Genomic DNA, 18,616 nt, shown 5'->3' on the forward strand with positions numbered 1-18,616 from the left:
AAACAGAATTCAACAGCACATGAAAAGGATCATACACCCTGAGCAAGTGGGGTTTATTCCCAGGAATGCAAGGATTCTTCAATATATGCAAATCAATCAGTGTGATAAACCATATTAACCAATTGAAGGAGAAAAACCATATGATCATCTCAATAGATGCAGAAAAAGCTTTCGACAAAATTCAACACCCATTTATGATAAACACCCTCCAGAAAATAGGCATAGAGGGAACTTTCCTCAACATAATAAAGGCCATATATGACAAACCCACAACCAACATCATCCTCAGTGGTGAAAAACTGAAGCCATTTCCATTAAGATCAGGAACAAGACAAGGCTGCCCACTCTCACCACTATTATTCAACATAGTTTTGGAAGTCTTAGCCATAGCAATCAGAGAAGAAAAGAAAAAAAAAGGAATCCAAATCGGAAAAGAAGAAGTAAAGCTGTCACTGTTTGCAGATGACATGATGCTATACATAGAGAATCCTAAAGATGCTACCAGAAAACTACTAGAGCTAATCAATGAATTTGGCGACATAGCAGGATACAGAATTAATGTACAGAAATCACTTGCGTTCCTGTACGTTAATGATGAAAAATCTGAAAGAGAAATTAAGGAAACACTCACATTTACCATTGCAGCAAAAAGGGTAAAATACCTAGGAATAAACCTACCTAAGGAGACAAAAGACCTGTATGCAGGAAACTATAAGACACTGATGAAAGAAGTTAAAGATAGTACAGACAGATGGAGAGATAGACCATGTTCTTGGATTGGAAGAATCAACATTGTGAAAATGACTATACTACCCAAGGCAATCTACAGGTTCTGTGCAATTCCTGTCACACTACCAGTGGCATTTTTCACAGAACTAGAACAAAAAATTTCACAAGTTGTATGGAAACACAAAAGACCCCAAATAGCCAAAGCAATCCTGAGAAAGAAAAAGGGAGCTGGAGAAATCAGGCTCCCTGACTTCCAACTCTACTACAAAGCTACAGTAATCAAGACAGTATGGTACTGGCACAAAAACATACATATAGATTAATGGAACAGGATAGAAAGCCCAGAGATAAACCCATGCACATATGGTCACCTTATCTTTGATAAAGGAGGCAAGAATATACAATGGAGAAAAGAAAGCCTCTTCAGTAGGTGGTGCTGGGAAAACTGGACAGCTACAGGTAAAAGAATGAAATTAGAAAACTCCCTAACACCATACATAAAAATAAACTCAAAATTGATTAAAGACCTAAATGTAAGGCCAGACACTATCAAACTCTTAGAGGAAAACATAGGCAGAACACTCTGTGACATAAATCACAGCAAGATCCTTTTTGATCCACCTCCTAGAGAAATAGAAATAAAAACAAAAATAAACAAATGGACCTAATGAAACCTAAAAGCTTTTGCACAGCAAAGGAAGCCATAAACAAGACAAAAAGACAACCCTCAAATGGGAGAAAATATCTGCAAACGAAGCAGCTGACAAAGGATTAATCTCCAAAATATACACGCAACCCATGCAGTTCAATATCAAAAAAACAAACAACGCAATCCAAAAATGGGCAGAAGACGTAAATAGACATTTCTCCAAAGAAGATATACAGATTTCTAACAAACACATGAAAGGATGCTCAACATCACTAATGGTTAGAGAAATGCAAATCAAAACTACAGTGAGGTATCACCTCACACCAGTCAGAATGGCCATCATGAAAAAGTCTACAAACAATAAATGCTGGAGAGGGTGTGGAGAAAAGGAAACCCTCTTGCACTGTTGGTGGGAATGTAAATTGATACAGCCAGAATGGAGAACAGTATGGAGGTTCCTTAAGAAACTAAAAACAGAACTACCATGTCACCTAGCAATCCCACCACTGGGCATATACCCGGAGAAAACCATAGTTCAAAAAGAGTCATGTACCACAATGTTCATTGCAGCTCTATTTACAATAGCCAGGACACGGAGGCAACCTAAGTGTTCATCGACAGATGAATGGATAAAGATGTGGCACATGTATACAATGGAATATTACTCAGACATAAACAGAAACGAAATTGAATTATTTGTAGTGAGGTGGATGGGCCTAGAGTCTGTCATACAGGGTGAAGCAAGTCAGAAAGAGAAAAACAAATGCCATATGCTAACACATATATATGGCATCAAAAAAAAAAAAAGGTTCTGAAGAACCTAATTGCAGAAGAGGAGTAAAGGCACAGATGTAGAGAATGGACTTGAGGACACGGGAAGGGGGAGGGGAAGCTGGGATGAAGTGAGAGAGTGGCATGTAGATATATACACTAGCAAATGTAAAATAGCTAATGGGAAGCAGCCACATAGCACAGGGAGATCAGCTCGGTGCTTTGTGACCACCTAGAGGGGTGGGATAGGGAGGGTGGGAGGGAGACACAAGAGGGAGGAAATATGGGGATATATGTATATATATAGCTGATTCACTTTTTGATACAGCAGAAATTAACACACTATTGTAAAGCAATTATACTCCAATAAAGATGTTAAAAAATTTTTTTAAAACAAGTTCATAGTCACTAAAAAAAAAAAAACTGTATACAGATCATATTTCTCTGGGCTCAGCCTGTAACACTGCATTTCCTGTTGCCATGGTAACTATTACAATCCCCAGGATTCTGTCAAGGAGAGAGAGAGAGTGAGCCAGACAGGACAGTAGTTTTTCTTTCTTATTTCCCTTCTTTTTCCACTTCTTTCCTTCTTTTATCTCAAAGAAACGCCAAAAGAAAAGTGCAAGCCAAACAGGCAAGAAAAGCAGGGGAAATCTTTGCCTTTTCTCCACATGTTGGCTCCTAAGGATGCACCAGGCTCCTTGAAGATGTTCCCTGAGTCAAGGTATCTGGACCGAACACTCTTGGTTGCCTAGGCAGAGCACCTGCTTCCCTGCTTCCTCCTTTATAACACAACCCCAACTTGGTAAATGGAATAAATGTAGCCAGAGGGCTCAAAGGAAGCTGGTCCATCCCCAGCTCCTGGGGAGGATCCCAATTCCAAGTCTATGCCAAGGATAGTTTTATATATATATATATATTAGTCCCCCTTGCTGCTGATTGCTTCAGGACCGCAGGCTTGAGCCCATCATCACAGGGCTCTCTCCAGTTGATCGTGACTATTCAAGGGTGGGCTGTGTCCCACGATGTATCAGACAGACAGGAAGGAAAAACTTTAATCGTATGTTTTTCAGGGTGAGGTCGCCTCTCTTGTTGGAAATGAACAAGGGAGCAGGTTGTTCCAGGTATGCTGGCAGCCATGTTGTGACCACGGGGCAAGTTAGTCTGAGGAAAAAGCCAGCACATAAAGGAGGAAGGCAGCCAGATGAATCAGAGAAATGGAGCTGGAGCTCTGATTGTCTTGTGCCTAGAGCCTGGACCTACCTCTGGACCACCTATTCTGTGAGATAAAATTTCCCTTTCATTTGGGCTTGCCGCTGAAACATTATTCCTGACTGCTAACTCACAGTGCCTTTCCATACAGTGAATTCAACTAGGGAAGACTGTAATGATATGTTTATATCAGAATCTGCAGAGTGTTTTCTCAACAGTTCTCTCATCCAAACCACCTAAGATCCTCTTGAGGCAGTAGATAGACATTATTATTCCTGTAACTCAGAGCAGTGAAGTGACTTGCCTAAGGTCACATGGCTCAGATCTTCTCTATTTTAATCTTGTGCTATTTTTACTATCAAGTTCCTCACGTGACTGTTACTGTAAATTCTGAGCTATACCACAATTTATTATATAATATTATTATAAAGTAAAAATTCCACTCATTTGTATAGTGTCTTTCACTTTTAAAAGACTGGTTACATCTGTGCTTTAATCTCACAAGACCCCTGAAGTAAGCGGTTCAGGTATTATAGTCAGATGCAGAAATAACAATCGCTGAAATTAAGAGACTCAGCTGGTCAAAAGCCTATGATCTGGAAAAAGCAAAACGAAACAAAAAAACCTAGGCCAATCAAGATCTTTCTTGGGATTTTGCAATTATGATCTTGCAAACTGGGAGCCAAGCTGAAGGTAGGGAGAGATGGAGAAGAGAAAGCACGGGGCCCTGGGAGAATCTGGGAGATGAGATGCTTATTTCCTGGCCACGTCCCAGGTCCCATTTCCAGTCTGAAGGAGGCCCAGCTGGACTCAGTCTCTGGTGCATAACAGAGTAAAAGGTTTTCGGGCGCTGTTACTCCAGCCAGTTTGAATTGGTTGCTGTTCCTTGAGGCTTTGATCAAAATGCTTTTCATGTTTGTTGTTTAATTACGTCTTGTTTCCCTGAAATGATTGGGAGGGAAATGAAGGCATGTAAAATGAAAAGGCCATGTGTGCTTGTCTTTTGGTAGCCTGTAAGCAGGGATCTCCAGAGAGGTCTTATCCAACTCTGGAGCCAGGCTCTAGGTAGAAGCGTATCAAAGAATCCCAAGAACTGTGGTAGCCACTGAGAAAGAAGAACACGGCCTGCATGCCTGGGATGCTCTAGGAGGAAAAATGAGAGCGGGAGACCTTGGAATCACGCTGTCAGAGAGTCCCTGTGGACTTGCCGATACAGTTATGACCATGCTTCACGACCAGGGCTGATTTTAACCCCTCAGGAAAGATTCGTCAATATTTAAAGACATTTTTGGTTGTTACAACTTGGAGCGGGGGATGCTATTGGCATCTAGTGGGTAGAGCCAGGGATGCTGCTAACCATCCCACAGCCCACAGGACAGCCCCCTACAATGAAGAATTATCCAGCCCGATGTGCCAATAGTGCCAGGGTTGAGAAACTCTGGTTTAGGAGGGTGTTTATTTTTCGGTGAATGTATCAGAATCTTATGCTTGTTGATGTTCCAATCTAGGAATTTACCATAAATATTATGTTATAAATACTTGCTTTCGATGACTGAAGTGTATACTACTAAGGATCTCTATCTCCAGGCTCATTCTTGATCGCTGCATCACTCAGGGCAAATCCTAAAGCAAAGATACTCACTCCTGGGCAGTTGGGTGGATTAAAAAGAGCGTATGCGTGTGTTCGATGACTGATATATGCCCATGCCATTAGATTCATTGATCCAAGTAGCATGTTCCTACATGTCACAAAACCAAAAAGGGAAAGCCTTTTCTGGTACGGGTGTTTCAGACCATCATTTTGTACCTCGTTAAGAATCTGACATATGGTAATGCTTACCCCACATCCACAAAGGCTTCAACCAATAGTGATTTCTAGTGAGACTACAAACAGTAATTACGTTTCTGAAGTGGTAGTTTAGATCTTATATTGCCAGTGGGAAAAAATACTAGTTTGCAGACATGCCCCCAGATGAGCTCTGAAGAACTCCTTCCAAGAGTTATTTATCCTCTGTAATGGAAGGGGGGCACGAAGAGCAGTAAATCTGGGGGAAGGGCAGAGGATCTCAGTGAAAGGCGAGGTGGGCGATGACTGCTCCTCTGGACACTGTCCTCGCTTTCAAAGATTCTCCTGGAAGCTTTGGAAGATGAGTTTCTCTCATTAGAAGCTTCTTTACCTAATGTGTTTGACGCTGTGGATTAGCCCTCCCTCCTCCCAGTGAGTTTTCTCCCTCGGGCTCTGAGGTTTGTGGTTGCCAAGGGGCCGTCCCCTGTGCTCTGGAGCTGGCTCTTTGGTTCAGTCCAACTGTGATCCCCAGAGCCTTGACTGTCCCGAACACTCTGTGCTTTTTGGTCTGTCTTCAATTCTGAGGCCCAGAAAAACATTTTCGAGTTTGGCACAGCCTTCCAGCTGAGGTAGGAAGGAAGATGAGGGTGTGTCTGCAAGATCCATAGTATCTTCCTGTCTGCCTCTGGGTAAAGAGTAGGTTCGTCTCAGATGACAGGGTTTTAGGTCTCCTCGTGCTGCTGGGAGGCAGGTGTGGGGCTGCGGGTCAAAGTGCATTCCTGAACCCCAGCAACTAGAGGCTTGGGGAGAGTGGAGGGGGTCGAGGCGGGCAGTGACTGCGGCTGAGCTGTTGAGGGCTGTGGAGGATTAAGTCCCAGAAATTAGAGGGGACCAGCAGAAAGAGAGTCATTTAGAAGCAGCAGACCCAGCTTTCCAAAGGGAGCCGCGTAGCCTTGTGCTCCAGAGGCCCTCTCGGACCTTTCCAGCTCTTCCGGAGCCTCCCGACAGCCGCAGCAGAGCTGTCTAGTGGCCTGTTACACGAGATGGGATTGGTCCTTTGTTCCTCTTCATGGAAAGTTTTAGAAGTTTAGAGTCCTATAATAATACCATTTGTTGAATGCTCACCATATGCTACACACTGCACATGTTGTGATCTTATTTATCACGGATATCCTGTCAGGTAAGTACTATTGTGCCCATCTTTCAGGGTACGAAATTGAGGCTCAGAGAACTTTAGTAAGCTGTCCATCTTCAGTAAGCTATAAGTAAGTTATGGCGTGAACACGTAGCAGAACCAGAATGCCATTCCAGGCCTCAAACATTTAACCCCACTCACTACCCCATCTTACTACTCTAAAGATGGTTTCACCTTCGTTTTTGTCTTGATGCATCTATCCCAGGCTTTTTGAAATATTCTGTTGACGATAGTTTAGATGTACACAGTGAAATACATACTTTGTGTGATAAAATTGTCTTAGCTCTAAAGATTAAGAGATTTTTTTGTTTAAGAGTCATATTTGGGCCTGAACTCACACACGGCTTTCTCTCTCTCACAAATGTTATTTAGGGTAAAGTGATGCACCAGCCATATTTTTAAGTTTAACCAGACATAACACACCCATCTAAATAAACATTTGAGAGTATTGTAATTGGCTTTGTAATGGGATGTTAAAATGGGATGATCCTTTGTCTTAGTTTCAGCTGAGACTATGAGCTAACTACTTCCATGTTCTGAAGTGGTCTCCTTGAGGCTCCTCTCACCGTTGCCTGAAGTGGGTGGGAGTGGGGTGACCACTGGCTCCCCTTCTGCATCTGGGGAGGGAGAGGAAGAGGGAAAATGCCAACAACTTTTCCCAAAGAAACTCTGCCTTCTGATCTCCAGCTGCCCTCTTGGCTTCTACCACCACTTATGTTGTCTGGAGGAATGCAGATGGCTGAGGATCCTGGTTCTTGGTTACTTCCTTTGGAAGTCCAACTTGGATGCCTGGTGACCCCAGTTGAAAAGACTGAGTAGTTGCATCCCTTGGGCTTGAGGGCATTGTGCGCTGGTGTCTGACTCCTGATTAGGACAGGAGAGGGAATAGCTCGTGACAAACAAGACTAGCTGTGTGAGAGTCAGCCTGAGGTTGCGTCAGGTCCTGCCCAAGCCGGGTGCAAGGGGAGCTCAGGAGATGGCAGCAGAAAGCCACTGGAGGTCGACTGCCAGCTGCTCAGGGGCTGAGGATGGAACCGTAAACCCCCAGCCAGAGCAGATTCATATGTATTGACATCTGGGACCTGCAGTTGAGGGGTCCCCAGCAAAGTCGGGGGCATCTCTGAAGAACCCGTGGAAGTGCTTCCATGGGGACAAGAAACAGCTGTACATGCCTGCCAAGCCCAGGGAACCTGGATGCCAGCTCAGAACAGTACCAACCAGTAAGAACCTCTGTTGCCTTTGTCTCTCCTCTCTGCACACTCTTCAACTCTGGACATGAAGAAACTACCATTAGCAGCCAAGGGGAGGGGTGATAAAGGTGCAGAAACAGAGAAAGAGAATGAAGTCATGCCCCTTCCACTGCAGAAAGCAAGCCTGGGGGTGGGGGATGAAACTGTGAACGCCATTTTCAAGTTTTTAAGTATTACCTAAGTATTACCTCCACATTCATGACTGAACTGAGATTGTTTGGGGCTGTAATGTGAGCACGCTCTGAGCGTGATCTGCAATATTAAGGGACCTACTCAGATTTCATCCAGGGCAGAAGCAGGAGCTCCCCACAGGTAGTGTGTGAGTGGGCACTGGGGGCATCTGGGGAAAATCCGGGAGCGTTAGGATGGTGCCCTCTGTGTCTGCTTTCCAAAGGACACCCTGGATCTCACCTCCTGTCTTCCTCACTCAGCCTGCTCCCAAGCATGGTCCAACCTCAGGGCCTTTGCATTTGCTTTTCCCCTATTATCCACATAGGTTGCTCCCTGGCTTCCTTCACCTTTCTCTCGGTTTAAATGTCCCTTTATCAGACATTTCTCTAACCACACAATGCAAATCATCACCCCTCTGTCCAGCCCCCTTATCCTACTTTCTTAAGTTTTTCATAGCCCATATCACCACCAGATCTAGACCTCTTATATGTATTTGTTTATTGTGTGGTCCCAGATTGGCAGCTCTAGGAGAATGGAGACTATATTGTTCACTGTTTTTCCGAAGCACATGGAATTGTGGATGGCACATGGCGGTGGCCCAATGGGTATTTGTTTTGCTGTCATTGAATATCTCTGCCTCACCAGACCCCTTTTACTGTTCAGAGTACAGATCTACTCACTATGTTATAAAAGTGAATCCAGTCCGGGCAAGTTGACGTGTACGTTTATATCAAAAGCATGTTTTCTCTGTCTGGGATCCATAGGAGCCCAGAGGAGGGAATTCACTTCTCAATGAGATGTCAGTGACCTGATCTCTTGGAAACTATACATTGGGTTCCCCCAAAGGAATAGATTTTCTTTTTGTTTCTGAGAAGAAAAAAGGCAGACATGATTCCTTCTCACTAGAGCCCGAAGGGTGATTTTTATGAATCTTTACCACATGTCCGCACAAACTTTAGCCTTTCTCTCACTGAGGGAAAGAATTTGAGCAATTTTTACTAGAGTCTTGTCAATGCAGAGGGCTTTATCAGGGAAAGTGATTTTCTGAAGTAGTTTGAGTCATAAGGAAGTACAATTCTTTCTGTGACTTGTTGCCAGTTTAACCCTAGAATGAAGATAAAGGATACCTTTTGGGGACTGGCTACTCAGAGAACTTGACAATGAGGTCTGCTCCTTGGCCTTCCCCCTGAGAGTCAGGTCTTCCCAACACATCTGCAAAGTGATTCTGAAGTCAGGAAGTTATTCAAGAACGACAGAAATAAAAACCCTCTCTTCCTAACAGCCTTCTGTGACTTTCATGCCTCCACGTGCTTCCATCAGTATTCCCGGGGAGTCTATACTTACAATGAGGAATGAATTTCTTAGAAATTTGACTTGGCTTGAAAACAGTATTTTTAGGGATGGTAAAGATTCATTTGATGCAGTGATAGAAAAACCAGGACCATGTGTAATTGTTGCCTGGCAGGTTAAGAATATGAGCTCTGAAGCTAAACTGCTTGGGTTTGAAGTTGAGCTCCATCACTTACTGGCTGTGTGACCTTGGACAATTTACTTCTCAGTGTCTCAGTTTTCTCATCTGTATAATGGGAATCACCAATAACCACCCATCTCCTATGGTAGCTGTTAGAATTAAATGAGTTACTATGTGAAAAAGAGCTTAGAATAGTGCCTAGCACATAAGACTAACCGTAAGTGTTGGCAGTATTTATTATTGTTGTTTTTGGGGTGGTGGTTAATCATGATTACTATCATCATCATCGTTCTCATAACCATCCTCTTGCAAAACATGGCCTATTTAGACTTTAGGACTTGCAGAGGTAAAGCCACCAGTCGAATCTCTTTCAGTAAGATTCTGCCAGCATTAGCCATGGCTTCATTTTAGGATTCTTGGTGAAGGAACCGCATGGCTTTATGACTATCACTGGGCTAAATTCTCCTAGGGCCCCAGAAAGGAAGCAATTCTGTAGTTTTCTTCTTGCCTTCTCTGCTCAGAGATTTTTGGGGCTCTTTGGCCCATTCTCATGGAAATCTTCTAGATGATTTTGGGACACTTGACTCAATCGGATGGCTAAGGAATGATGTCTAGCATTCTTAAAAAGAATTGAAAAAAGCATCTTGCAAAGTGATAAGGAAGCAGAAATGGGCCTAAATATTTGTTTTTAATTATAAGACCAGAATCAAACACAAACAACAAAATATTCTCTAAGCTGAATCTAAACCAAATGAATTTTTGTTTTGTTTTGTTTCAAGACCCTGGCCTGTGAATTTGACTCAGGAAGGATTCTGGCATCTGTCATCTTAGTTCACCTTTCTTCCTCAGGGTACAAGCACTAGAGGAATGCGGCAGTGGATTCCAGTCACATCTGCCGTGTGAGAGATTTGCCTTTTGCAGGTTGCCACACGATGTGCAGATTTTATGGGTCTCAACTCAGAGCATTGGCTGGTGCCTGCTCTTTACACTTCCCAGGCAGCCCCGAGCATTTCCAATAGGCGGTCTCTCGGGATTTCTTTAAGGTTTGCAGTCTGTTGGAGTGGAAAAGTTTGCTAGTTGGTTAGAAACAAACTCTGAATCCAGTATCCACAACTGTTTGTTTCGTGGTAACCATAGGAAAATGCAATCAACAAAACTGAAATAGTCTTTGCTCTATTGTGAATGCAATTTTGGCCCTTCACCTCCTGGCCTGTAAACAGGAATTCACCTAGATGATCTCAGACTGACTTAAGTTTGTTTGTGTGGGCTTCCCTGGTGGCCCAGTGGTTAAGAATCCGCCTGCCAATGCAGGAGACACGGGTTTGAGCCCTACTCCGGGAAGATCCCACATGCCGTGGAGCAACTAAGCCCATGCACCACAACTACTGAGCCTGTGCTCTAGAGCCCGCGAGCCACAACTACTGAGCCCGCGTGCTACAACTACTGAAGCCTGGGCGCCTAGAGCCCGTGCTCCTCAACAAAGACAAGCCACTGCAATGAGAAGCCCGCTCACTGCAGCAAAGAGTAGCCCCTGCTCGCTGCAACTAGAGAAAGCCTGCGCACAGCAGTGAAGACCCAACACAGCCAAAAATAAATAAACAAATACATAAATAAATTTATTTAAAAAAATTGTGTGTGTATACTTTTACTTAAAATTTCCATTTGGTTCTTTTTTTAAAAAAACTACCCTATGACCATATTTTTAAATTTTTTATTTATTTTATTTATTTATTTTGGCTATGTTGGGGCTTCATTGCTGCACGTGGGCTTTCTCTAGTTGCGGCAAGCAGGGGCTACTCTTCATTGCAGTGTGCGGGCTTCTCATTGCAGTGGCTTCTCTTGCTGCAGAGCACGGGCTCTAGGCGCATGGGCTTCAGCAGTTGCAGCATATGGGCTCAGTAGTTGTGGCTCACGGGCTCTAGAGCACAGGCTCAGTAGTTGTGGCACACGGGCTTGGTTGCTCCGCGGCGTGTGGGATCTTCCCGGACCAGGGATCGAACCCATGTTCCCTGCACTGACAGGTGGATTCTCAATCACTGCGCCACCAGGGAAGCCCTCCATTTGGTTCCTTATTAATGTTTTCTATCTCTTTGTTGAACTTCTCCTTTTGTTTTCCTGATTTGGTTAAATTATTTATCTGTATTTTCTTATGGCTCTCTGAGCGTCTTTAGGAGAATTATTTTGAATTCTTTGTCAGGCAGTTCATGTATCTGCATTTCTCTGGGGTCAGTTACTGGAGGTTTACTGTGTTTCTTTGGTGGCAGCGTGTTTCTCTGATTCTTCATGATGCCCGTAGCCTTGTGTGGATGTCAGTGCATTTGAAGGAGCAGTCACCTCTTTCAGACTTCATGGACTGACTTCTGTAAGGAGAGGCCTTTGCCTGTGGGAGGGGGCACACTGGAGCGTACTGTGACCCGGGCCGAGTGGGCCAGGGCCCCACGTATGGGGCTTGTATTGCCTCCAGGTCCAAGGGGATGTGATAGCTTGACAGCTCAGGACACAGCATCAGCAGCATTGTGCTCCCTGGTGAGCGCAGCGGGGGATCCATAGTGGCTGCAAGGGCTGTTGGGGTCCTCAGTGGCGCCTCCAGTGGCTAGGGACCAGGGCAGGCAGTACTGGTGGCCGGAGCTGGGGGTGTGCATGCACTGGGCTGCGGGACCAACTGCAGGTGCGTATCCAGTGGCAGGGCCAGTTGCAGACACACATGTAGGGGCGAGGGCCAGGGTCAGCAGCAAGGGCTGGGGCCACCTTAGGGCACATTAGCAGCTGTGGGGCCCCTGGCTGTCAGCGGGCACTCCTGTCACTGCAGGGTCTCATCTTGGGCTGTGCACAGCAGTGGAGTCTGACGAGGGGAGTTGGGGTGCAGGTGTGCAGCTGGAGAGGCTAGTTGAAGGGGAGCCCAGTGGTGCAGGCCAGTGTAGGAGTCAGGCCCTGGCTATCTGTGTGCACTCCTGGGCCTTAATGAAAATTTAAGAACTGGCACTATCAAAAAGCTATTTCTGTTACAGCCTAGATTGGCCCAGGTCTTCTCTGCACTAGCAGAAGCTGCTCGCTGCTGCTTGCGCAGGGAACTTTCATGTCTGTGAACACTAGCAAACTCCCTTTGCACGTCTGTCTCTCACTGTATGTGTGTTCGGCGTGCAAGGAATTTCACCACCTTCTGCAAACCACAGGGAGATGCATGTTCAGGCAGCCAGAGGGGAACCTTTAGGGTTTCTCAAAATACAGACAGCACAGAAGATGCCTCTCTGGCTTTAATATTTGCTGAAATATTGATTAGTTCAGATCCTCTGGATGAAGAGATGGCAACAAATTTCTAATAATTATATTAATATCACATAGTTCCACATATCTATTTGTTTACTGCATCCAAAGAGTTAATGTTTAAAAGTTTGAAGAAGATTGCAAATGATTTGTTTCACAGCTGATCTGAGTTCTTCATTACAATCCCATATGTTAAAAAATTACTTGCTAAAATTTGGGTACTGACAGTTGTACCAGGTACAAGTTGAAGCTTTTTGCCACAACTCTATAAGGTAACCACTAATAATAGACCCTTTTTACAGATGAGAAAACTGAGGCCCAGAGGGTTTACAAAATTTGCCAAACTTAACACATCTAAGAAGTGACAGAGCCTCCTGCCTGACAAGCCCCCATAGGATCCATAGCATAGGAGGGCCACTTGGCCTTGCCTTAAATTTAGATATTTGACATGAGGTTATACTGTCATGGAAATATACCAGAGAACTAAAAGAAGTCTGTCATACAACTTGAACCAAACTGTCCTCAGTACATTATGGATAGATATATGTAAATGTACATGCACACATATATATGTATACACACGTAATTATATTTCATTAACATAAAATTATGTTACTTTTCATTTTTGTGTATGTTAAAGTCTTTAGTTAGGTAAACATAAACATTTTAAATATACCATAGGTTCCATAGCCCTGTTTTGATTTTGTAGTATATGGAGAGTCTCAACAGTGAAATTGGCCTGGCCGTGTCTTAACACTGAAGATGTTCCAGCGCATAGAACCATAGGATTAGGAGGGAAACTTAGAGACTATTTTGTCCAACTTCTTCATTTCACTTGTGAGGAAATGGAGACACAGAGAATATTGAGTAACCTCCCCAAGGTCACACAGCTAGAAAGCCCTCCCAGTGACAGAGCAGTGTTCTCTGTACCCACTGCTTTTGATACCTGGCTCATGCCTCCAAACTAGCAAGGAGAGGACAAGTCGCACACGTGGGCATGTGTCATGGGAACATCCTGGAGGCCACGAAACATTTATTTTACAACCAATGATTCCTTCCCATGCGGTCTTTTTTTTTGAATATGTGGGAAAAATGATTCAATTTTTTTAGAACTTTTCACATTTCAAAACCCTTTTAAAACTGAGAATCGATATTGTACCTCATGACCGTCCTGGGAGGGGGTGTATGCAGGCATTGCTATTTCTGTTTTTCAGATGGGGAAACAAAAGTCAAAAACTGGTACACAACTTTTCCAAGGTAACACAGCTAGGTAGTGGCAGAGCTGTGACTGAAATTTAGGGTTCCTGGCTTGGGACATGGCACTGAACTGCACTGCTTTCCTGTCTACAGTATGTCTTACAGGAATTACAGATGGGAACAGCACAAGCATTTTTGTTCTGATGCTATTCATAAACCATTCTCAAACCCAGTGCATTTTCTCTGAAAGAAACTATTCTTCATGTGATCAGCAACTTGGCAAACAAGATAATTAGATCTTCTGAACACTATTCATAAAGTAAACGCTATGTCAGAATAGATATTAAGCATTTCCAAAGTTCCTAACGTATTTCCTTTCAGTGGTGAGGTGTAAGATATATTTAAATGAAGCTTAGTCTGGGAAACCAGCATATTGCAATTAAAAATGCAGCCCTTGTAGTCTTGCAATTCTTTGTCTAAAGCCTTTTACAAAAGAGGGTATTTTAATTCAATAAATAAAAGACAGGAAAAAAAAAAGAGAGAGGCACTTCCAACTCTCCTATGGGCGGCGTAGCTTGCAGTTCACACACACAGCAGAGAAAATACACAAACAAATAGTATTTGATCTTGCCTTGCTGCAGGCTATTTTCATCTTTGAAGAGACCAAAGGAAAAACAACCTCAGAACTTACCACGAAAACTTCCAAATTTATTGCAACACAGCGTAATGGCAAAATGCTATTTTCTTAGTGCTCACATTTTTGAATAACCACCATGGCCAAGAATGCCTGGTTTTATATTTACAATAAACCCAAAGAAAATCTTGAATTCCCCTCTCCATTTGGGGATGGCAAAGATGCGGTAGGTTGTTCAGAGCAAACCATCGAGTCTAATTATTCAATCTTATCCTCTCTGTTTAACCTGAGCTTGAGGCATTTATTTCATGTTTATACTGGTTTAACACAAATCATTCTTAAAAGAGATTTCGTATCCTGTTTCCCTGTGCAAAGTTGGGCTACAGTAGTGACTTAACAATGCCAGCCCTTTCTTGGGCTTATCAGTTTAAGAAGCGTTCAACCTAAGAAAACACTTCCAGTGTAAACAAGATACAGAATTGCACATCTAGCCACATTCCTCCGAGATCTGTCTGAATAGAGAGAAGTATAGATCTACATTAAATAATTTCTCTTTTAATTTAGCATTAACATGCCCATATCCTTTCCTCATACATTGTTATAAGTAATTCGTTCTGTTGCTACTGTATTCCACGTAGGAAGTAAAGTATAAAAAAGGGCAAGACTTAAACGTCCTTTAAATTAAGCTCTGCACAAGCATTATACTTTTCAACTTATTTTAACCATAATTAAGTTGGTTTAAAAGATACAGTGAAGGTCTTATTCTAATCTTATCTCAGCACAATTTATTTATAGTTGATATATGTATATTAGTTGTTTTCAAGGATGTCAACTACCACCCACTCCCATCTCACTTCTCCTGAAACTGAAATTTGTACAGACTGATTACTTGGTCAAGGGATGTATTCTAGTTTCTTAATGGTAAATACCTTTTCATGTTTTCATAACAAGGAATGGAAATCAAACTATCTACATAGCTTAGCAATTCATCAGACATACCTTGTTTGAAGAAAGCAATTTTTTTTCAAAATTTTTCCACCACAGAGAATGGATATCCTTTTTTCTTTAAGCTTTTCTGCATCACAGATCCCATCCAAATTATTCTAAAGAAGAAATAAGAAGAGGTCCAAGCACCTTTTCTCTTCTGAGAGGAGCTAATCAAACATTCCCATCAACCTCTCAGCACTTTGAAAAGCACATTTTATACCACACACACACATGCACACACACACACACTCATACACACACACACTGCTTCTCACACTGGTTTTAGTGCTGAATTAGGCGGTACTCTTTCAAATTTCCACGCCCACTTTTTCTTTTTTTTTGTGGGGGGCGGCGGTTAAGGATTTCTAAATATTCTTTTCTATCCCAAAACACACCTTTTCAGCAAGCAAATTCTACAATTAGAAAATTTAAAAAGTAGCAGAGAAGCACCTAGATGAAACGGAAAATTTTAAGTATACTTTAAAATTGACTTAAGCAGGGCAATTAAATTTTCTCTTTCTTTTTCAAATGTTAGCGAACAGCTGGATTAAACTACATAAAGAAAGAAAACTGTGCAAACATTACTGAGCTGATTCTACTGGGCTCTCATTTTTGGAGTAAAAATAATTTTCCTACATGTTAAAGCTATTTTTTGGTTTAATTTGCTTCGGCCCTTTCTACATTTTGGCAAGTTTAATGAAATGACTGTAGTCTATGCTGCTGGGAAGAGGACACAAGGTAATGACAGTGGGAAGTAAAACCTGACTCATGTTTCAAAACAACAAATGATGGATAGCTCACATAATAAGTGAAACCTACCGGATTTTATTTACTTACATATTAGTATCATCAATTAAATTGAAGGGATTCAGACCCAAAACATACATTAGCATATCACAGCATCTTAAAAACAGACCATAAAAAAGTACATCTGGTACTCCTTGAGATTCAAATGTTTATCAGTATGACAGCTCCTTCTCTTCAGCAGGATGGGAGGGAGCACAGAGTCCGTCCACTGCCTGCTGGGGACTGGGCACTCACACAGCCCAGTCTGAGGAGGAAAATCTTCCTTACTAGCATAGCAGTCTGGGGATTGCTCCTTATTTAAGATTATGGTTTGAAGCTTTTCCCCTTCACTTGGTTCTGCATTTAAATACTTTCTCAATCCTGTTTCTTCCTCCACAAAATCGTGAGCCTAGGTCCACTGGTGGTAAGGATGATACTGCCACATGGAGGATGGCCTGTCCCACCCTTTGAGTCTGGGAAGGTTTGGATGAAATGGCAGCCCAAACATAATTAATAATATTACTATTAATAATAATGCTAATTGCCATTTATGAAATACTTATGCTGGGAATGGTGATAAGCCTTCAACATATATCAACTCATTTAATACTTAGAAAAACCCAGAGGGGTCAGTACTATTACTTCCATACTACAGATAAGAGAACTGAGGCTCAAAGAGATTAAGTGACTTTCCCAGGGTCAGCCAGCTGGAAAGGCAAGAACTGGTGTTCAAATTCGAGGCTGTCTGACTCTGAGGCAATGTGCTATGTTAGGCTTTAGAGCTTCTTTTCTTTCGTTAGTTTAATTTGTTTTCTTATGGTGAATAAGGCAGAATCAAATATAAATGTACTGAAAGCATATAAAGAGATGCTCAAAGCGAAATGCAAATCGAAAAGCAATAATGTTTGCGGTGATGAAAAGTTTTTGAAATACATAATTATGGTTGCACACCACTGTGCATGTAATTAATGCTAATGAATTAATCAACTGAAAAATGGTTAAAATGGCAAAATTTTTGTCATACATATTTACCACAATAAAAAATAATATTGAGAGAGAGAGAGAGAGAGAAATTCTCCTTTAAAATAAGCAATGAAGGGCTTCCCTGGTGGCGCAGTGGTTGAGAGTCCGCCTGCCAATGCTAGGGGACATGGGTTTGTGCCCCGGTCCGGGAAGATCCCACGTGCCGCAGAGCGGCTGGGCCCGTGAGCCATGGCCGCTGAGCCTGTGCGTCCGGAGCCTGTGCTCTGCAACAGCAGAGGCCACAACAGTGAGAGGCCCGCGTACAGCAAAAAAAAAAAAAAAAACAAAAAAAAAACAATGAAATATCACTTTTTTACATTGATTAAATAATTTTAATTAATTAAAAAATATCTCTAAGAGCTCAGGAAATTCTTTTAATTTCCTTGAAATTCAGTTCTCTCACTTTTTTAATTTCAATTTTTAATTTATTTTTAGTTATTTATATTAAAAAAATAATTTTTATTGGGTATAGTTGATTTACAATGTGTTTCAGATGTACAGCAAAGTGAATCAGTTATATATATACATATATCCACTCTTTCTTAGATTCTTTTCCCATATAAGCCATTATAGAGTAGTGAGTAGAGTTCCCTGTGCTATACAGTAGGTCCTTATTAGTTATCTGTACATAGTAGTGTGTATATGTCAATCCCAATCTCCCAATTTATCCCTCCCCTCCCTTTCCCCTCTGGTGACCATAAGTTTGTTTTTTACGTCTATGACTCTATTTCTGTTTTGTGAATAAGTTCATCTGTACCATTTTTTAATTAAAAAAATTTTATTATTATTTTTATTTATTTTTTTGTGGTACGCGGGTCTCTCACTGCTGTGGCCTCTCCCGTTGTGGAGCAACAGGCTCCGGACGCACAGGCTCAGTGTCCATGGCTCACGGGCCTAGCAGCTCCGCAGCATGTGGGATCTTCCCGGACCGGGGCACAAACGTGTATCCCCTGCATCGGCAGGCGGACTCTCAACCACTGTGCCACCAGGGAAGCCCTTATTATTTTTTAAATATTTATTTATTTACTTGGTTGTGCCGGGTCTTAGTTGCTGCGTGTGGGTTCCTTAGTTGTGGCATGCAAACTCTTAGTTGCATTATGCATATGGGATCTAGTTCCCTGGCCAGGGATCAAACCCGGGCCCCCTGCATTGGGAGCATGGAGTCCTAGCCACTGCGTCACCAGGGAAGTCCCTGTACCATTTTCTTAGGTTCCATATATAAGCGATATCATATAATATTTGTCTTTCTCTGTCTGACTTACCTTCACTCAGTATGACAATCTCTAGGTCCATCCATGTTGCTGCAAATGGCATTATTTCATTCTTTTTTATGGCTGAGTAATATTCCACAGTATATATCTACCACATCTTCTTTATCCATTCCTCTGTCAATGGACATTTAGGTTGCTTCCATGTCCTGGCTATTGTAAATAGTGCTGCAATGAACATTGGGGTGCGTGTATCTTTTCAAATTATGGTTTTCTTTGGATA

The 18,616-nt window shown here is 42.4% G+C and overlaps 1 protein-coding gene across 2 annotated transcripts in view; it reads right to left on the reverse strand.

Moving 5' to 3' along the window:
* The window catches only part of VIT (vitrin), a 123,686-nt gene extending 105,275 nt beyond the window's left edge, over positions 1-18,411 (reverse strand). Inside the window, exons 1-2 of one of the 2 annotated variants that reach the window (XM_029232148.1) lie at positions 18,388-18,411; positions 15,329-15,432 (exon numbers count right to left, since the gene is read on the reverse strand). The gene's annotated coding sequence lies outside the window, so the exon portion shown is untranslated. Of the gene's footprint in view, positions 1-15,328; positions 15,659-18,387 lie in introns of those variants that run through there. The other variant, XM_029232149.1, reaches the window with a different exon arrangement.
* Between the last annotated feature and the right edge of the window lie 205 nt (positions 18,412-18,616).

The sequence above is a fragment of the Monodon monoceros genome, unplaced genomic scaffold (assembly GCF_005190385.1).
Source record: "Monodon monoceros isolate NGI ecotype Baffin Bay Population unplaced genomic scaffold, NGI_Narwhal_1 Super_Scaffold_19, whole genome shotgun sequence".
NCBI lineage: Eukaryota > Metazoa > Chordata > Mammalia > Artiodactyla > Monodontidae > Monodon > Monodon monoceros.